This window comes from Centrocercus urophasianus, unplaced genomic scaffold, assembly GCF_019232065.1.
Source record: "Centrocercus urophasianus isolate 14NV4802_14NV808 unplaced genomic scaffold, USGS_Curo_1.0 seq_69, whole genome shotgun sequence".
NCBI classification, from domain to species: Eukaryota; Metazoa; Chordata; class Aves; order Galliformes; family Phasianidae; genus Centrocercus; species Centrocercus urophasianus.
The window spans coordinates 256567-275671 of record NW_024885299.1 but is presented as its reverse complement, the minus strand read 5'-3'; the positions used below and the strand labels follow the sequence as shown (position 1 = coordinate 275671).

At 43.8% G+C, this 19105-nt stretch overlaps 1 protein-coding gene across 4 annotated transcripts in view; it reads right to left on the bottom strand.

The window, feature by feature from the left end:
• Positions 1–13074, bottom strand: part of SMAD1 (SMAD family member 1) — a 48579-nt gene extending 35505 nt beyond the window's left edge. The window contains exon 1 of one of the 4 annotated variants that reach the window (XM_042837172.1): positions 12990–13074. The gene's annotated coding sequence lies outside the window, so the exon portion shown is untranslated. Of the gene's footprint in view, positions 1–12297; positions 12387–12483; positions 12566–12679; positions 12760–12989 lie in introns of those variants that run through there. The other 3 variants (XM_042837173.1, XM_042837170.1, XM_042837171.1) reach the window with 3 other exon arrangements.
• Between the last annotated feature and the right edge of the window lie 6031 nt (positions 13075–19105).

Sequence of the window (19105 nt, the reverse complement as noted above, 5' to 3'; positions counted from 1 at the left end):
ATTTCTAAAATGACAAGATGCAGAGTCAAAGATCAGTGTTAAATTTTGTGGATGGTTCTGCAGTTCACAACTATTATTCTAGACAGAGAAAGTGTTCAAAAACGATACAGCTTCACAAGCCAAGTTTACACAGCCCAGAAACAAACATCCCGATCTGCCAGATTTCCACCCTCCAATGAAGCACTGTTTAATTACTGCCTGCCGTTAGCAGCCTTCTGAAAACCAGGACTGGAGTGCAGCCCCACAGAGACGGGTCTCTTCCCATCGTACCCAGACAGACTCAAGCAGCTGCTGCACCACAGCAAATGCCCCCAGTGCTCACCCACTGTCTGCCAAGCAGGTCCTCTGCAAATGGAAGAGACCAAGGTTACATCATTTAGGACTGCCTCTTCAGGTTATACACGAGATAACAGAAGTTAAGACTTGCAGTTAAATACACATTTACAGAAATCTGAGATCGTGTCAGGAAACTTGGGGTTCACATTTAAAAAAACACCATAGATGCAGACTGATAAAGGCCTTTACTGGACCACGAGCTACAAGAACCAAAAAATCCGAAAGCATGAAGGCCTTCAACTATGCACCACTGAAATTCAAGCAAGCATTAACAATCCCACCAATATTAAAAACAGTACTGGTGGAAGAATAGTTATCAACACACCACTACAGTGGCATTTAAGTGTTCTCAGCAAAGCTCTTACTCTAAAGCAATTCAGGTTAAATGGCAGATTAAGTGTTAGAAGCACAGGCACTCCTTCCCACAGGGGTAGGCATGCCTGGTGCAGAAGGTATTGCGCATTGCCGTGGTTGACGAGCAAGTCAACAGCCTCCCAGATGACAACAAGGTAAAGCACTTCTATCTCAAGATGTCTGACTGTAAATTGGTTATTGGTGCTTTCTTCTTGCATCCCTAGGCTTGCAGAACCTCGTCAGCAGGAGTAGCATCACATATTGCTGAGCTGGTGCTCAGAAGACACAGATCCCACTCCCTTCGGCCAAGCTGCTTTCTCACCTGAAGCCTTACTTTCTCCCACCAACAATCAGAGAACAAATCTCAGAAGGTTACTGCTCCAGAGGTACATATTAGATGAAGAAATTCAGAGAGGTAACCATCAGCAAAAAACATTTGCTGGTAGGACCACTTTTTGAAAGTCATCATACTAAGCGACATATTCACACGCCACAGGCCCCAAGCAAGAACTCATCACAAGGTTTCAGAAAGAAAAGCTGGAGAGTGAGGCACCACTGCCGAGACCTGAGCGCATGTGAGCACTACTGCATCAGTCCCAGCTATCGTAATTGCCTCCTAACTACCATCAGCAGAGAATGGGGTAACAAGGATCCATTCAGGGTTGGACTCAAGGATCCCAGGAGGTCCCTCCAGCCCCTACAATTCTGTGATTCAGTGATTCGATTCAGGGACATCTGTCCAATTTTAAAAGCACAAGATGTCGGTGCAGCCATGCTTGAAGATTCAAAGAGGACCGAAAGGCCACAGAATCAAGCAAAAACATTTCACAGCCCTAAATCAGAACATCTGCAGATGTTCAAGCATTTTCTCATATTCCCGAGATCAAGGCTTTGTACAAGGCTTCAGCCCACAGATAGGAACTGAGAGTTCATACAGTACTTGCCAACTGCACAACTCGAAAGGAAGTGGGAGATATCCTCCTACAGTGCTTACTGGGAATAAGGAAGTTTTACAACAAGAGAAAAAAGGTTTTTATCTATGTCTGGTCCCCTGCTTATCTGCAAGCTCTTTATGACTTCAGTAGGGAAATCAAACCACGTACAAAGGAATAGCGAGTACCCTTTAAATATAAGATTGAAAGGAAAAAAAAAACAACAACACAGCCAGTATAATTCTGAATACGGAATTCAGGGAACTTAGTATCCATCCCATCATTATTTTCTAAGGCCAGCTTAAAGTCACTAAATTCAGGTGTCCCAGCAGTGAAATACTGCAAGCTTACATCTGAGACACCAAAAAACACAGCGTTTTCTGATCAACACACGCTCTTTGGGGCCAGCAGCAGACTAGATAGAAAAAGAGGCACCACACTTTGCAAGTTTTCCACTGCTGCCTACTATTGAATAAGCAGTGACAGCTGTCCCAGCACAGTGGATAAGACAACTCCAACCTACCCAAGTCAGTCACAAAGAAAGATTGCAAGGATGAATTTCCAGGACTTGCAGCTCTGCAGGACTACTTAATTTTAGGCTAAATGCCAGTGCACAAAGAGAGCACACAACTACACACAACCCTCATCTTTAAGCTGAGATTCTAGATACCTTCAATTCTGAGGACAAAACCAGCACTGCCACGTTCTCCCAGTAACAAGACTTCAGGCTCAGACAACCCCAGTTGCTGGACAGCCTGCAAGACTGAGAATCCCTGTGTGCCAAGTGGACGGAGGCAAGAAGCTTGGCAAAAGGGTAATGGAAACTTGCTTATATTCAGAAACACAGAACTGTGGTTCAGTGGAATTTAGTCCAAGCAGCTTGCCATCAGTACTCTCTGATCTCAGCTCCTCCAGCGCAGGTGCTCAAACTCCTCCCTGCACAGTTGCAGGCATAAGAACGCAGAGCAGGGGAGAAGTGAGAGGACACTTGCTGAATTTTTGGGAGGACCAATACAGCCAGGAAAGCATATCATACAGAAACTATGGTTAAGACAGCACAGTGCTTTCTTCCCTCCTTGCAAGCAGGATGAGTCCTGCATGGGCACCAGCATCTATTCCAAAACACTATGAACATCTGGCTTCAGGAACAACATCACTCTTGCTAACAGCCAGTACCATAACAGTCACTGATACCTGGGCCTGGCACAGAGACATGGAGTCAAATGGCAGTAAGATCAGTAACAGTTTCTTTGGAGTTTTCTCCATAGTGCACGTCAGACTGGCACCTTCCAAACAGATACGCATACTTACGAATGTAGCTGAAGTTTCCTTCAGTATCTCCTCCAAACTGAGGTGACACAGACAGATTCTAAGTCATTTAAGCCACCCACTTCCACCTAATCTTCTCGCTTTCTGCCTCTCCAAAGTGACTTCTCTCCAGTCTATAAGCATACATGCAGGCACAAGCATTCCTCAACTAATTTCAGACAGAATAAAAAAAAAAATTAAGTGGCAGACCTTTGGAAACTCAGGTTAAAAATCAGTTTGCTGAAACCATGTGGGGACTTTCACAGAAAAAAATCTGCCAGCAGATCTTCAAGCAACTACAAAGGACATCAGGCAGAGCAAATGTGATAGAGCAAGCAGCTCTTCAGACAGCTATATGATGGAGCACACAGGTAAGTGTCCTCACATTGGGCAAATCAGAACATGTATTTGCAGTCTCCATCTTCATTAATTCTTTCAACAAAAGGTCATTTGGGTGACTGAAAAAAGCAGTGGGGGAGAACAAAGAAAACACATCATGCAGAGGTCTCAACAGGCCTCTAGACGTGCATTTTTTCCCACTCACCTGCTCCCGGTTCACAGACTACGGGAGATGCACCGGGTTTGGCTAAGAGTAAGAGTCGCAGCTGATGTGACTAGCGTGGGCAAACGCAAAGAGAAAAGTTAGCCAGGAAGCCATAGTAAATAGCCCTTGAGTACTTACACCAGTTATGTTAGGCAATGTTTTCTGAACTGAACAAAATTTCAAGAAAGCCTATAGACAAGTTTGAGAGGAAAAAGGTTAGTCAGAGTCCCTGGAGTCTGGATAGTTCCTCAGTATTACAGAAGGCTACAAAGGAATTTAGTGAGACTCTCACTCAGGCACTGCAGTTAACGAAAATACCTGAAGTTTGTACTTGGAATTTGTAGATATTTAGTCCAATTCCTTGAAATTAAAGATACATATAACAAACATGTGATGTTTGAACACATGAAAAAACTAGCAGCAAGAAGATTCTTTTAAACACATATATAATACACAGTTAAGTGCTTTCTCAATTTCGAGAAAACTGGACTGACAGCCAAAAATTTCCAAGTGACCACTGCAGTAGTGTAGAACCCAGGAAAGCTACAAGCAGTTTACAGGCTTACAGCAGCACGTATCATCTTCATCCACACCAACTGTCCTCACTGTCAGTGGCTTCTAGTAACACCACCCTGCTTTTATAGAAGGGCTTCAAATGGACTCACAATTTTGCTTTCCTCTAGTTTCTTGCTAATGACAACTACTGTACCTGGTCCAGCAGATGTTTCATATTATTTCATCCTGTAAACACAGAGGTTGAACTTGCAGGTCATACTTTTCCCAATGAAAAATAAAATTAAAAAACCCACATTTCACCTATCTTTAACGGGATGCCCTGTTCACACATCATATTAAAAAACATTCCTACTATAGTTTCCATTCTATAACAGAAGAACAGCACTTGACCAGAAAAGCTTGTTCAAATGTTCCTTCCCATCCATCCTCCCTCACCCCCCATAAAATAAACCATACCATTAATCACTGTCATTTTGCTGCCAATATAGCTACACCAGGGCTTTGTGACTGACGTAACTATTGGCAGTCTAACCTCACCACGCTAATCACTGACATAAGCATCTGGGAAGAAAGAAAAACTGTAAATTAGACCTTTCCTTGGAAAGCACTTTGGGCAAGTCTGTATCTGGGATTGCTCATTCACAACAGGTTACCTCCAACAGCTGCCTTTGGCCAGCAAGGTAACCTGTCTGCAAGCACATGAGCAACTCTTAACAGTTTGCTCCCAAGCACAGAGAAAAAGGCTTTCCCTCATCCCCCTTTGCCAGCGTTGACACTCCAATGTAATTCTCTCTCCTGCTTAGCCTGTTAGCCCATTCACTAGAAAAAAAAAACCACCAACATTCTGCCGAACAGTTCCACCAGTTCACAGCAGACTGAGCGAGAGTTACCAGCAAGGAAACCTGCAGCTGCAGCAAAGAAAAATGGAGCTGCTCAAGTCCTCTCCATCCACTACTACCCTCCTGATTTTAAACGATAGTCAGGACAGAGATTAAACATTAGCTTCAACACGAGTGCTTCAGCCTCTGTGGCATCCCAGTCCATTTGCAAAGCCTTCTCCCGTCCCCAAAGGAAAACCTCTGCCTTGTCTGGTTCTAAATAGATAAAGGATCTATCATCTGAAGAAAATATAGAAGTGATTTCACAGTCATCTGTCCAAAAACATCCCATAATACAAGATTTTAAGCTGAGAGTATTCATAAAACATTTTCCAGATGAAATCTTATGTCACATAGAAACTATAATCAAGTTATCCCAAGTTTTTAAGTTAATATGGACAAAGTGTTTTCCTTTAGCTACTGTGCTTCAGTAGAAGGACTTAACACTGACACTCATGTGGCTAAAATAAAGGATCTATTATTAAGTATGCCGGGCTGCAAAGCCAGAAGAGGGCAACAATGGAGAACCAGAAAGTCTGACAGCTGAGATGGAAACTATATATATACTAGCCAGGCTTTCCTAGATATCCAGCAAGGTCAAAATTCACTTCTTTTGAAATGGCAGCATTCTTCACTGCATTCATCAGGCAAACAGAGATGAAGTCACAACCAATTTCCATTTTATCCATTTTCCAGACTCAATGATGGAAAGGCAGAAGTATCTGATGACCAACCAAGACTCTGCATGAAAGAAGGGAAACCAGACTCTGGTCCTGGACGTTGCAAATTCGTGGCGAGACCTCAGTAATGCTACCTGACTTGTCTCTGCCTTTTCCACCTCCCTCTTCCCTCCTTGTGTAAGACATTAAATACCTGAACTGAGATACGTGAACAACTACACATTTGAAATTAAGCTCCTGTAATCATATCATACACTTAGCAGTCCCAGAAGCCAGAACACGTGTCAACAAGTCTATGAGAAGGTCTAGGAAAGAAATTTCAAAACTACTTCCATTACTGTCCTGACAGTGTTCTGGAGTAAGTTTAAGGGCAGAAGTCATCAGATAACTTGTAACTGTACTAACTTGAAGAGATGAGAGAAAGTCATCCCTACCTTAAAATAAAACCAAAGAAAAGCCATCTTCTCCAAAGCACATGCTAGTCAGGAAAACACAGCAGTGGTCAAAATAATAATAATAATAAAAAAAAGAGTAGATTTAATAACAGAGCACAAGATACCATGAGAAAGACCCTTAAGAAACAAAACATAAATGAGCAAATTTTAACTTTTGCAAACATTCCTAAGTTGAGGCTTGTGGCCTAACAAGCTTTCTTGTTTCATACAATGCAGTTCAAAAAGCCTTAAGAAAAAAAGACAAATGACCAACAGTGAGCAAAGGCGCTCTGCCAATTTTTCTCCCTACAGGAACATGAACAAGTGTTTGTTTTACCATGTGCTGTGAGAACTGGAAAGAAAAGAACAACAAAGAGTTAAACAAAATTCTCACACACTTGCTATCCACTTGGTAATTTACTGGGACACCACAGAGAATTAAACAATGTTGGTAACCTTAAAGAACTTATCAAATGAAACAGCAGGAGATGTCAGTTCCAGCAGGATTTTCTTTTGCTTCCACATTACCTCTCCCCCCTCCACGCCACCCACACACACAGCCAAATGTATCTTGGAGAACATTCGAGTCCTCTCTCAACTGCCCCAGCAAATATGAACATCTAGAAGCCATATACTCCGGTCCCTCACATCAGCCGAATCAAAATCTCCGCTAGTGAATTAAGGCAGCAAATACACTGCATTAATTCTTTCCACATCAATATTCAAAGAAAACAGACACAAAGGAATAAATAGTGAATGGAATAAAATCAAACGCATAGCTTATTAGCAGTACCCCTCCAAGCAGCAAGTATTGCCTCCTACCACTCACAGAAGCACGTTTCAGTGGAAGCCCCAATTTGTCACACATCCTCCCAGATAGTAACTTCAGCAATCAAAACTAAAAGTGACTTCATAAGTATTTAAACATTTACATACAAACAGTTACTATCCACACATCTTGATCAATTTTCAGGCACTTCCCAACTTCATACTGGTTTAGTCTACCTTTAAATGGTGCCAATAACTTCCGTCAGCAATGAATGTTATTTTAAGCCCTGACAAGGGCAAGTGCAAATGCAGCACACCTCTTGAGTGTGAATAACCCCACCTATAAGCTTATTCTTACTGCGGCAATCTTAAAGGATTTATGTCCTGGTTTCATCACATTACACCCAACCGAATGCTGCTATTGTTGGCACTGCTTAAACAATTTGAATAACCTGAAGTCTGAAAAGATCATCAGAAAAACATCCTCAGCAAATCAGTTTCATAAAAACACAGAAGAATAAATTTTCAATAATTTCAAATACTGAACAAACAGAGGAAGAAAAGCGAGCAAAAGAGTTATCAACTATGGCCACAGTATGATACAAGGAATGTGAACACAAAGTTTTTCCTGGGAATCATAAAACCCTTTTTGAGCTGCCTTGTGAGTGTTAACTCTGTATGCATACATGGCTTTTTGTTCATTTGCTTCCCTCCACCTGGAAAAGCTTTTAAACACATACATTCTGGAGAAGAAACTCTAACAGAGTAAATCCCCAAACCCAACCTTACACACAAAATATATGGTAAAACGATAATTTCCAGGTCCAGCAGTTCAAGCTGGCATACAGATGACTCTCAACACATGATGTGCACAGAAGCAGGAGAACATATTCAAGACAGTCTAAAATTCCCTTAGCAGGGGAAAAAAAAAAAAAAAAAGGATATCCGATTTCCAAGTTAACCAGCAGCATCTTGATAGTCACAGGTCACTGTGATGTGGACTAGCATTTAATTGATTTGAATGACAAATCTTGCAAGTTCTAAACACCGCTATATGCTATTCAGACAATCTCATTTGTTTCCACATCAGAAAGAGTTTATAATCAAACAAATATGGAGTTGATCGTAGGATCAGCCGACATGCCAAGTCAACATAAAAGTTGCCTTTAGCTGATACTGCTTTGAGCACTGCCTAAATACAATGCTTTATGTAAAGGCATGCTTAAGAACAACTCGTCTTCCTCCTTGTACTCCATGCTTCGCCTCTGCATGCTAGGGAGAAGGTGGGAGAGGAACAACATGAAAAAGATGGGTGACGTCTATTCCAACATCACACTCCCTTGTGGGTAGCCTGCACTGAAAGAGAAGTGACACTGGCCCAGACCAATTACACAGTTACATCACGATGACTGCATGGTGCAAGTGTTCAGAATAGCTGTTGTGGCCAAGTTCTCTACACTGGTAACTCCATCCTTCCTGGAGTTAAAACAAAAAAAAGATAACAATTGACCCATCTATACCGGGTTTTCAACTGGGTAGCGCTGAAAACTTGACTTCACCCAATCTAATCTGAAGTAGTGTGCTCCAGCATCGCTCCATTCAGCAAGCAGATTCTCCCAAAGCCAACAAATACCGGCATAAAAATTCAAGTGGGAAGAGATTAGATACAACACTTCTTAATTCTGTAAAATACTTTACATTCCTCGAAATTAGTCTGCTTATGTTATGAAATGCTTTTTTCTCTGTCCCGTTCAAAAACAAAGCCACGCCTCACTCAAATACACACAACACAAAAAAGCTTCTCTGATGCAAATGAGCGTTTGTTCTCAGAGGAGGATAGAGATCTTTGCGGCAGCCATTAACAGCTCAGAGCGTCCTTCTCATCAGCCCCGGACCCACTCTCTGCAAAGCCTTTCACAAAAGGCCTAATCCAACATTTTACCTTCTCTTCAATCTTAAGTAGCCACATTCGCATGGAAATAGTTGTTATACAGCATTCTGCACGGCTACACCTTCATCAGTGAGAGAAAAGTCTCAAATTTAAAATCACTGGTTTTCCACTTCAAGCAGAATCTGCTATTCAAACGCAAAAAAATCCTCTACGCCTTTCTGAAGTTATACCACTACAGCTGGAGTAAAACGGCCAGAACAGCGCAGGATGCCCGTGTATGCCGGCCTTTAAGCCAACGGCGTGTCAGGCCACGTTCCCAGGCCTTAGTGAGATGCAACTGAACCTGAAGGCTAACACCTCTTTCACAGCTAGTAGCTATTTTTATATAATAAATATATATACATAAACAGCTACTTCAATTATATTATATTTACATATCTCTTTATTTCTCCCATCTTGCTCCAAATTTGCTTTTTCGTTACCTTTGCAACTGAAAAATAAGAGATGTTTCTTTCTGGGGACTGGGAGAAAGCTCAAGAGATGCAGCATAGAACTCTCGCCAATGTGGGTAAGAAAAGTAGGTTTAACTGCCAATAAAAGACGTCGCTGGTCTCCAACTCTGGAGGCACACCGACCCCTGGAAAGAAGAGTGTTAACAGGATTTGCCCAGAACACTTCTCAGTGATCGCATCAGCAGAAGTGCAAGACAGTTTAGTATGCAATACAGTAAACACTTTTCCGTGCGCTATGTTCCTTTCTAAGCTATTTAGAGGATAAACATGAACATGAAGCTTGCAGTTGCCTTCACCAAGAACGCAGGATAACCCGCAACAACCCATATTCATAATCACCACCTCTGTTCTAAAATAATTTTGCTCATATATTTCAAGTTGCAAATAAACGCTGTCTCACAAAAGAATTCAAACGTACAAACATTTCCGCTGGCTCTTACAGAACTTCATAGGACAAAAACATTAAGGGGAGGAACAGCTTTTTTTTTTTGCCTAACTGCCCATTTGATACCTGACAGCACAGCGTGCAGGTGAAGTCGAGGAGACTTGGAGACTAGAGAAAAAAATACCTCAAATGCAGAGATGCCCACTCACAATCACTTCTGCTCCACACACCTCCACGCTGCACACGCATTCATCTATTTCACCTGCTACTGACTGTAAGGAAAAGGTTAAGAGTCGACCTAGATTGGTTCAGCATTTAACCTGCACAGCACCAAGAGCTTAGATTTCAGTTACTCTTTGCATAACCTAAATAATAAACATGGTGCTCCATTTATGGGATTCTTAAGCCACCCATCTGAAGCACAATGGGATGTGTCACACACGCTTGCATTGCTGCCCTCATAATACAGTTTAATTATGATGACTGAACTAACGGCCTCACATCATAGACTTTTACAGGTTGACCCCATGTCATCCTGATGTATCATTTTGCACCAGTTCAGTGCTGTAAATCAATTTAAGATCTCCAGCAGGTTGAAGAGGCTGGTAATGATGCTTTCTCTGCAGTCTCCAGGGACTCCACATTATGCACAACCTACATTATTTATAAAGCTGAGATGATGCCTCCATTAGGCTTGCTAAGACTACTCGAATAAGCTTTTATTTCACACACACAGCTTGGACCTCAGAAAGCACACCATTGGCCATATGTGATATACAGCGCATTAATGCTTCAATTAAAAAAAGCCACAACCCCTTCATTTTCAAAATTTAAATGTTTATACTAAGCAACTGAACTCAGAATTTAACCTGAATAATTTTCCAGTATTTCGGAACACAGTAAGTACTTTTCTGAACCATTGTATTACTTTGCCAGGCATTCAACTCCTTACTTTGTGCTCAAGCCACAGAGGAACTGCAAAAGCTCATCAGCTTTCATGCATCTGACAGTTAATATTTATACAGAAACAGAAAGAGTTTCATCTGCTTATTCAATCATTTTTCTCAAATGCATTGGATCATCACGTATTTAAGGGTGCACAAGAAGGCAAATCAAAGAGGAAGAAAAAAAAAATCTATTTGTTCACATTCCCAATGGTTGTGGGGTCAAAACTGCAGCAAGGACAAATCCCTGCCCTTAGGGTAACCTGATCGTGCCTTGAACAGATCCTCCCTGGTAGCTGTGCAGGACTCGGGATCACCCAGCTCAAGGGAAATTTCTCTCAAGCTCCTCCTTGCAGTCTGAAGTAAACTAAGAGGGTTTGATCCCTAAACCGAGGCAGGAATTCCAAAAGGGGCTGCAGAGCTCTCAGCGCTCTGAGGATCTTCAGGTCACAGTGATGAGCACTCCGAAGTTGCTCCAAAATCCAATAAGAACCCCTAAGAAGCCTCACAGCATAGCTCTCCGGCTCAGTGTGGAAATAGAAGGAATGCTCCTCAGCTATAACTAACAAACTAATCTCCCGTAATTCAGCACGGTAATTACAAACAAGCAAAAGAAAAAATTAAGCCAATGTTGACACCTCGACTTTCCTCACATGATCCGTTCCCATTGTCTGGCAGGCCAAGGTGCAGGCCGGCAGCCTCACGGGCTGGAGGCTGCTGCACACACACTCGGTGGGCCAGGTCAGCTTTAGCTCTTAGTCCCGGTCTAGAGCGCTGCTTAAAAACACACGGATCTACCGGAGTAGATCTTCAACAAGAAAGCAGAATCATCTACACAGCATTTTCTCTTCTGGACTACTCATCTGCATGCTAAAGCAGCTTTTAAGGATCAGCTATGACATATGTAAAGCACAGTTTTTTCCTCAACGCGTCAGCCTCCAGTTGCTGTATTTTTAAGCATTAATGACACGCATTAAACTGTGACACGTTTCACGACAATGAGCTTCCCACTCACTTGTGTCTGGAATACACATCTACCTGCACAGCCATCTCGTAACACCTTTTCCTTCTCCCTCAAATAACACTCAAAACTCGATTAACACCCGGCAAACAATTTTTTTCCCTTGACATACACTACAATAACGATAATTGCTCAGGCTAAGTTACAGTTATTTGTCCAACGTAACAGCAAACTGGAAGGTCAGAGCACATATCTGGAGACGGGTCTGCTAACAAAAGAGCAAGCGCCGTGCCGCTTCCACAGTCACAACTCGCACTGACTTCGGTTTATGCAAAAAAAATAAGTCAGGATTTGGGCCGAATCCTCTCCAATGTATAACTGAATATTTACACACCGTCAGATTTCAATCAGCTTTGAAGATCCATATTCAGGATAAGATAACCTGGCTGCAGAGCCCAAGCATACGAAGAAACTACACTGAGGAGGAGGAAATGTCGTGCATCCCAACCTTCTAACGGCAAGGAAAAAAAAATTAAGTGAACTTTCCTTGACCTCTAAGCAGAGATTTGTCATTAAAGAAAAAGAAAAAAAAGAAAAAAGAAAGGGAGGGGGGCTGCGGAGAGAAAGGAAGGAAGATTAAGACACGACGCAGGCACAACTGCGGGCCGGCCGAGGAGAAAAGCTTCTCCCCGTAAAAACAAAGGCGTGCGCTCGCCCCGTCCCGAGGCGCCGCGCGTCCCCGGCCGGGGCACAAAGGGGCCGGCAGCGAGAGCGGGGCCGGGCGGCGGCCGCGAGCGGAGGAGCGGCTTCCCGTGGGCCCCCTCCCTCCGAATCGCGGCGGCACCCGCACCTACCCGGGAAGCGGGGGCCGGCAGCGGGGCGGGACGCCATCGTGCCGGCGGGGAGAAGGCACGGAGCCGCTTCTCCCGGACGCGCCGGGGACCCTCGCCCGGCCCGGCGCAGCAGGGAGGAGAAAGAAAAGGAGGAGAAAGGCGCAGCCGCCCGCCGCGGGGAGAGGCGAAGGGCCGCGAAGCTGTTACCGGCTGTGGTACGGCCGCCGGGCGCTGAGAGGGGGCGAGCCCCGCGCCCGCCCTGCCTCCGCGCCGGGATTGATCTCGTCGCGCTGGCGTCAGGCAGTCGGAGCCGCCCAGCCTCCACTTACCGCTGCCAAGGCGCACGGACACACACACGGACACACACACATACAGACACACACACACACGAGCGCGCACGCACCGGCCCGGCAAGGGATCCTCTCCAAATTACCGCCCCCGCCGAGCAGGGCTCGGGCCCCGCTAGGAGCGCTGCGCACGCCCAGCCCCGGCGCACAGCGCCGCGGCGCACTCGCTGTTTTTATCCCCGCCCGGGGCTCGGCCTCCGCCGCCTTCGCTCCGCGGGCATCCTGGAGCGCGCCGAGGGCTCGCGGTGAACGATCGGCAGCGTGCTGACAGAACGGCGTTCTGCGCTACCCTTGGCTTACAGAGTTACTCCTCGTGTACGAAAGTAAAGCCGTGAAAGCCTGCGCTCACGTAAACGGAGATCTTACCCCTGAAATGAACGCGCGCTCTCGGTCCGCGCTCTCAGTCGCTGTGAGGCGCATCCAGCCGAAGGTTCGAAGCCCGCTCGAAGATAGATAAGCGCTGCTACCTCCTGTGCCGGCAGGACCTGCGCAGCGCTCGGCTGAAAGCAGCGCAGATGAACGAACGGAAGCTCATCGCTGTGGCAAACACCTTGGCTTTCACCCAGCCATCATCCCTGTGAAGAGATAGGAAGCAACGAGTGGAAGACTGGAAAAGATGATGATCCACCCTCTCCTACAACGTTACATCACTATACACATGCCAGCAGGTTCTAGGGATGGTGTTAACCTCGTTTTTAAACACAGCAAGACTTCAATGTCTGCCCCAAGAGTTTGGCAGCGTCTCCACATGGAGAAACATATGGAAAAGGCCTGACATGCATCCAGAGCCTTGGGTACTCGGCAGGCTGCCTTGGCAGGGCTGGGACAGGCAGCAGGCTCGTAGCATCTCACTGCTCCAGCATCTATTCAGTACATGATTCACACTAAACAGATATGACAAGACAATAATTAGGGCAGCACTGCAGTTTGTCAGGTGTCTTGTTAGAACCACATTTTTACCTCTTTCACTGTCGTTAGGCTTACTGGTTGGTTTGCTTTGGCATAGGAAAATTAAATTATTTTCTACTTAGATTGAGGCTTGGGGAGGATCACATTAATATGAGCTTTTACTATGAAGGGAAACAAAATGGGCCGTCCCTCCTGTAGCCTATCTTTGTATCAGTCTGATTGATGACACCATCAGTCATAAGGCCCTGAGCCTGAAATTTAATGGAATTGGGATACTTACGTGGATAAACTTCTATTAACATTTTCAAAGGAAACATTCATCTCCTATATACTTCTTAAAATCTCACCAAGCACCTGCCTAATCACTTCCAAAATCCCTCCCCTCAGAAGCAGCATATCAGAGGGCGTAATGCTAACAGATGCTCAATTATATTGCATATTTCTATTCAGTTACACCACGTAACAAATACTTAAGAAATACTGTGACAACAACTGCTACCACTACTACTACTGATTGAGCAATCATCCTCTATGCTTAGAGTTCATGTGCAGATTACGATTTACTATTTCCTGTTAATCTCAGCCAGGCAGCCTATGTTTAACCAAGTTCACCCACAGAAATCCCAGGGATAGCAAGTACTTTTTGGAGAAGGTTTATCACTAAATGCATTAACTTTGTCTTACCTCCACTTCACAAGGATTCTGCCAAAAAACTAAAACCTCACAGACAATTAAATTGTATCAAACACTCAACTTATTATTTGCATTAAAATCACTGGAGTCATTTTCTTTTTGGCCATTACAATGTTGCCCTAGCGTGGGAAAATACAAAGAGCATTTTCTGAGAGGAGAGGCAGTTCTGTCAGGAAGAACAATGTTTTTTTTAAGGACACTTGATTTCATAATTTCCTTATTTCTGGTCTGGTAAAACAGCACCCATCAACCTCTATTCTCCACAGCTTGTCTTCTTCTCTGAATAGGTGAGGTACTAAACAAGCTTCCCACCACAGCGTTATTAAAACTGGATATGCAGATTGTTCAGAAGTCACACAAATAGGTTTGGGAAAGATGCCTCTGGCAGAAAACAGCATGTGAGAAAAGGTAAGAAGTATTTTTAGGACGTCACCATAACAGTGCAGAGCTCAGTATGCTTCTCCAAACACATTTAGGTTGATGGATCTGGTCAGCCATGGCAGGACGGCGCTGGCAGCTGATTTCCATGGCTAAGAAAGGCACTTGGATTTGAGCTGGGCCAAGTCACTTCAGTCTGCACAGCACAAGTGTGACAGTGCACTCGGACTGGCTGAACTGCAGCCTCGAAAGGGCAACTGAATGGGGCACCAAAAGGATAGCAACGGCTGAGCTGCCCATCTGATGCCCTGCCCCTATTAAAGAAGACACTGATCTCCTGTTCCCCTTCTTGTCTGTGCTGCCGAGTGCTCTGCTGGCATCTGGCAGTGGATAGCTGGAGCAAAGTAAGCTTTGGGGCAGCTCTCCTTCCTCCCCCGCTCCACAGCAGCATAAGAGTAGTACCTCAGCAGCCTGAGCACCTGCCCGAGGTTGGCTGAGTGTGACTAGCAGAGGTTCCCTTCACCAGTGCTTTAAGGGGGATGTGAGAGTGGTGGCACCTTGGGCTGTTCAAAGCAGTTAATGCTTGGAGGAACTGCTCTGATGCCATTCCCACAAAAGTGATTCTTGCATCTCCCAGTGGAAGCCCAAAGAAGGTACTCAGTGTCAGAAGTTGACCGGACCTCATCCCCAAGTATCAAGATTCAACTTTCCCTGCTCTGAAAAGAAGCTTTGAGCTGGCACCGTGTGGGTTGGACACAAACATAAAGGAACTATCCAAGACACAAATTGTGAGGCTTTTCCATACACGTTCTTTGGTGGGTCCAGCCATTTGCTAGAATGAACTCTTCATGAGCCTGTCCCTGCAGGGTCAAAAGCCTGCTTGGGACCTACCTATGTTTCCCGTGTCACTCATGCAGAAGAACTATTTCACTCTAACCTAGTACTTCTTCCTAAACTGGCCTATCGTGATCAAGTGGGATTTATATAAAGTAAATGTGGAACTGATAATTTTACAACATTATTATTTGTATTTTCCTTTGTTGCATTAAATAAGACTTCCGCATTAAATCTATTTGCAGATGCCAAAAAGGTCTTTGATCAGATTGAGAAGTCATTCATTTTTCCCCCCATGAGATGATGGGATTCAGACCAAAATTCACGACTTGCCTGAGATTAATGTACGTGGGTAAAGCTGCCAAGATCCTTATTAAAAGTTATGAACCTGAGAGGTTTGGGCAGAGAAAAAGTGCTAAGCATGGCACTCCCTTATCTCCTTTACTTGTTGTTTTCTCTGTGGACTCTAATGTAGGGACTTTGCTCCAGCAATACTATATCACTGGTAAAAAAAAAGGGGGGGGGGGAATATTGGGTTGCACTCTGCTCTGACTACAGCTGAGCACAGAGCTCCTGCCCACTATGCTGCACCACTGCTGTACTTTCAAGGGAGTGAAAAAATTTTCTCTTTGTATCTTTTCTGGCACTATTCAGAAGCTTCTGAAGGTAGATTCACTTTCTCCTGGCTTTCATTTTAGTAAGAGATAGTGGACCCCATGTAATCAAGCTTTGCTGGTTCTTTTAAAATTAAATTTCCCTTTAGTCGCTCAGCTTAAAAAGATTTACATAACTGGAATAACCTTGCCCTATTATTGGCTTCTTGGAAGATACCACTAAGGGTAATCTTATCTCCTATTTTAATTACTATTTTCAAGTTCTTACAGCCTTGTCCCAGTTACATCTTGCTGTAAAAAAAACACCACAGAATGATACATTAAAATTTACTCAGGCAGGTGGCGGATACAAAATTAAAGCCAATAACACTACCAGAAAAGAAATGAAAAGGTGGCTTGGCGTTCTGGGCTCTCACTGCTTGGTCACTTGGTTACACCATACACTAAAGCAGTACACTAAAACCTGGTGCTGCATGAGCAGCTGTGTGTCATAGCTTGTTACCCTACTGCCTGTGAACTAAAGGGACCTTGAGATGAGACTGGCTCAGCAGATCATGGTAACTGGATACAGAGATCTATCTCCTTTATACCCGAAATAATGAGCTCATTCCACACTAAGAACATCATAACTGATTAAAAACATAGAAGAAAAAGCTCTCATGCCCCATTTTTGTTCCCCATATAAACAGTACTTAGTATAAATCTTGAGGAATTCAAAACCTTCCTATCATTTCTTTTCTGAACCAGTGAAATTCTAATTTGTGTCACTTCTGGCTGCGTAAGCCAGCAGTAAAACAGTCCCAACCTTTCTTTTCCACAAGAGCTGCTCATCCCTAGCCCTGTGTTACCCACCTCCCTTGTGCTGGCACAATTGCTGGTGCAGCTGCAAACAGAACAGGCCTAGGGAACTGGCGTGGTTGGGAGAAACAAATGTTTCAGGGCCAAGTTCATTTTTAATTTGAATCAGTTCCCTGATATGGTTCACTGTGTGGTTGTCCAAATGCTTGTGCTGACCCTGTACAGGAGCAGGAGTATGGTGGGTGAAAGGGTGAATGGCTTCAGCCAATTTAAGTGCTTATGAAACTCTAATAGATACAGCGAACTTCTTTTTAAGCAAGGAAAAACTCTTTCATTTGAGTACAGCAGCACACATGGGGTTGAAGAGCTAAGTTAAACTGGGCTCCCTGGTGAATAAAAAAGAGAAAGAGTGATAGGACCAAGGAATTGAATGAGCTGGTGAGATTGCTGCACATTAGAAAAAGCATATATCGGGCCCTGCATTAAATGGTAAGAAGCAAAAACAAAAAAAACAAACAAAAAAAAACCCTATTGCCCTTCCACTGTTCACAAACAGAAGATGCCAAAGAATCATAACGATACCTGTCAAAAAAAAGTAACTCTTCAGAATGCTTCCTTACGCTCAAATAAAGAAGCTGATGCAGCTGAGCACAGGGTATGCATGCATTCCCATGCCTTGTTCTTCCGTGTATTCTCCAGTTCCAGAGTTTTCATTTACGTGAGATATGGAAGTAACTAAGCTCTGGAGAGTAAGTAAATTAGTAATTAATTAGTCATCCCAAGGCATCGTAGGCTCAAGATGTCCTGGCAGTCATGCAAGCTGTTAAAAAACATTGCCCACATGACAAAGGCGTTGAGACCAATGTTCAACTCTTTCTTTCCTTGATAGACCAAAAATAGCCAAATTTTAGACAAACAGGTTGAGTAGATTTAAAAGCAACCCTCTATTCATTTCATATACTATTGCACAAACCTCACCTATAAATCCTTATTATAATCCAAAAACTGCTAAACTAGGCTCTTGAAAGTTAGGACCTATCAGAATCTATGCTGTTGACGTTATCTGAAGTACTCAGCTGAGATGTGCTGGCACCAATCCTTGACTGCTTACGCTCGTTCTTTCCAAAAGACCCGTCGCTGCAGCTAACCATTACAGAAAGGGTTTTGGCAATACCTAGTTGTAAAACTGAGACTAAAATGAGGCTGGTTTGCAGCTTTGTTCATCTCCAGACACAAAAATCATCTTTCCTTTCCCTGTCAAATTGATATATTTTCCCAAGTGGACAGGACTGTGACAGCCTCTCAGAACAAAAAAAAGAAAAATGTTCTCTCACGTTTTCAGCCCTGGCAAATCTATTTGTTCATTTCTTTATCTTGTTTTCAGAAATACTTGAACATTTGTGCTGACATTTTCTACACGTATTCTGCCTGAAGCACACACCTAGGATAATTAATATTTGATGAAGTTCTGAATACATAAAATCCATGCAGTCTCAGTGTAGGTAACGTGAATGGCAAACAATGATCTTAGCCCACAAATAATATACGTAGGTTGCTGCAAAAGTAATGCCTCCTATTTATTTAATAGAAACTACAACAGATACAAAGAACATGTTAACACTACTCGATAGGGCAAATTCTCAGCCACAAAACAATATGTTTCAATACAGTCACCACCATTAGCTGTGCATTTTTGTCAGCAATGAACAGCGGTCTGCACACCACGCTGCTGAAAACACGCACGGCCACCCGGAACATGGCTTGTCTTTCACACTGCTGTCACCACTGCTGAAATGCACTACCCACTGCCTCACAGTGCCAACATCCTTTGTCCGTCCTTAGTACACATTCAGCAAGTGTCCATGAATGTCAAAAGGTGCCAGTTTTTCTGCCCAGAAGAACTCAGTGACAAGTCCTTGCTTTACATGCACTTCTACAGCAGACGTCATTTGTCAGACTGCCCCTCTGCTGCTGCCTGTCACATGGCAACAACGTGTAAAGGGATAGTGGTAGGTAAGTTCAACCTCTACTGCCTCTAATGCCATGGGCCGGCATGACAAAACAGGAGGCGTTATCTTTGGAGCAGCCCTCATAGCCCTTAGGACTGAACCGTGCTGAGCATACCCAGAGACTGTGCTGATGTCAGAGGAAAAGACCACACGGCTCACCAACGCTTCAGAAAGCAACATTCTAAGTTCCACAGTCAGCGAGACTAATGGTCTTCAGACAATTAGATTTCAGTATGAAGCATTTTAT